This window comes from Sorex araneus, chromosome 2 (assembly GCF_027595985.1).
Source record: "Sorex araneus isolate mSorAra2 chromosome 2, mSorAra2.pri, whole genome shotgun sequence".
Taxonomy (NCBI): Eukaryota; Metazoa; Chordata; class Mammalia; order Eulipotyphla; family Soricidae; genus Sorex; species Sorex araneus.
This window is the reverse complement of record NC_073303.1, coordinates 282,196,294-282,196,626: the sequence shown is the minus strand read 5'-3', so window position 1 is coordinate 282,196,626 and position 333 is coordinate 282,196,294.

Genomic DNA, 333 nt, shown 5'->3' with positions numbered 1-333 from the left:
TCACTCTGTCTACCTCCATTCTTGTTATCCATAAATGTCCCCACTAAAGGGATTATTTTTTTTTGTTTTTTTTTTACAAATTATTTATTTATTTATATTTTTTTATTAGTGAATCACTGTGATTCACTAATAAAAATACAGTTACAGACTTACAAACTTTCATGCTTGCATTTCAGTGATACAATGATTGAGTACCCGTCCCTCCACCAGTGGCCATCCTCTACCACCAGTGGTCCCGGCATCCCTCCCACCATCCCCACCTCGTCCTCTCCACCCCATCCCGCCTCTGTGGCAGGGCATTCCCTTTTGCTTTCCTTCTGGGTGTTGTCGTTT